The 2,072-nt window shown below is 31.2% G+C and overlaps 1 long non-coding RNA gene across 1 annotated transcript; it reads right to left on the bottom strand.

Moving 5' to 3' along the window:
• Nucleotides 1-363: 363 nt before the first annotated feature.
• Nucleotides 364-1,513, bottom strand: LOC128286953 (uncharacterized). The gene is made up of 2 exons (XR_008277642.1): nucleotides 1,096-1,513; nucleotides 364-620 (listed from the first exon to the last, which is right to left on the bottom strand). It is a non-coding gene; the product is annotated as an uncharacterized LOC128286953 (long non-coding RNA).
• Between the last annotated feature and the right edge of the window lie 559 nt (nucleotides 1,514-2,072).

Raw genomic sequence — 2,072 nt, forward strand, 5'->3', positions numbered from 1 at the left:
TTAAATATTAATTACATAAAAACTTAAATAATTATAATATCTAATACAAATTGACCATTTAACTTATTTTTCCTAAATAATTTTGGATTCTTAATTATTATTATTTAATTGTGGCTAGAGATGTTTGTACTAAAATACAAATTGACCATGTAACTTTGCGGATCTCACAGCATACTTAAAGAGAATTTGACATGTGTCTTTTGATCGAGCCAATGGTAGAACGGACCATACATAGTCAACCTGCCAACCGGTGGATTTTGAACTAATTTATAAATTTTATCTCAACGAACGAACTTTTAAACTAAGCATCTCTGTTAAAACCATACAAGAACTATGTGAAGTCCCAAAATAATTGATTGACAGTTATCTCAAAACATCTTTTATCATAATATGTCATTGCCTGAAATATGAAATCAAACTTCTGCATTAATAACCTCAAGATAGTAGCTAAGCTTACCTTGCGCTATAAAAAAAAAAAAAAAAACCATGCAAACAGCTGATACACACTACCTGTGTCACTCCATTTTCCTTAACCCAAAAAACTCTTCTGTAGAAAGCTTCCTTCCCTACCTTCACCTCAGTGCTCCACCGCATCAACTTCCACCTTTCCCTTCTTAATCCTATTGGAAAACAATATTCAATATGCATAACTTGTTTTCTCTTTTTTCTTTACATATTGGTTAAGGAAATGGTTTTGGGTCAAATTTGTATTATTATTCTAGTTTCTTAAATAACTACATATTATTTTTGGAACCTCAAAACAATCTCCAAATCCTCTCTACCTTTATTAATTTATTGCTTAATATGCATTAAAATCATTAAAAATTACATTTAAAATCCATTATTATCTCTTTTGCAATTTCCTAAGGTAGCTTGAAGTTTACATTTACTATCAGCAACTTGTAAAGTATTATTGTTACATTCTTTTTCTCTACTTGTTACTAATTTCATCTAAAAAAATGATATCACAAACACCATTGAGGATCCAAAAAATGCATTATTAGCAAAAAAAAAAGTAACATCGTAGATACACAGTAAACATTTCTGCATATATATATATTTCAATCCAACCACAATTAGATAATATGCTTTTACCTCAAACGGAAGCTATGCCGATATTTGGATATCTTGATGGAGATAAGGCCAAGCAAACAAGAAGCGACATTAACAATACAGGAATGAAGAGAAGTATCAACGGCGGGGGCGGCAATTCCGGTATCACCAACGGTGAAACTAAGACCAACGTTGTTAGAAGAAACATAAAAACGAATGAGTTAGTGCAAAAATACCTCAACATCAAGTTCGTCCTCGCTTAATAATCTCGATACGTGGATATGATCTTGTACGAACTAGATAATCTTCTTCATTATTAACACCCTAATGAGACTGGATTTTGTACAAGGAATATAGGATGAAGAAATTTCCAGAAGAAGATGATGGGAAATTTAAGTGTTTAAGGGAAGATGGAAGGTAAATCCTTTTTTTAATGTAGCTACCAACTTGCTCACATTTTATTCGTAATAGGTCAGCATCAAGCCACATTTTTAAATAAAAAAAGGTTCATATGTCTTGGTTCATATAATCTATTTAAGATAAATTTATTGTGCCCTAAATTTTTCAAATTTTAATTAGAAAAAACGTCTGAAATTTTTATTTTATTTTATAAAAGTTTAATAATTTTAACGTGGACGTATATTGTAATTTTTCATTGCCTCTCATGCGTAAGATGTATATGTGTAGGGCCAAGTCCAAACAATCTAAGGCTACCTATGATTACTGCACAATGGCGGTAAGCTCCCATCGCACTAAAATGCCTTCCTCTTTAAGGCTCCAAACACCCAATTATAGTTGAAAACGCATCAATGCCTTGTACAATGGATTTAACGCCATCAAACATGACTCTCTCTTGTAAACTTGTCTCTTCCAACCACACATACATTATTGATTTAATTAAATGAAATACAAGTAGAAAATCAAAATTTAGGAACACACCTAATTAACCTACTCAATAAAACTTCATCTTTATTATTTCTTTGGGTTGCTTTGAGTTCTTTTTTCCCAACAACTTAAAC

Source organism: Gossypium arboreum, chromosome 13 (genome assembly GCF_025698485.1).
Source record: "Gossypium arboreum isolate Shixiya-1 chromosome 13, ASM2569848v2, whole genome shotgun sequence".
In the NCBI taxonomy this organism is placed as follows: Eukaryota; Viridiplantae; Streptophyta; class Magnoliopsida; order Malvales; family Malvaceae; genus Gossypium; species Gossypium arboreum.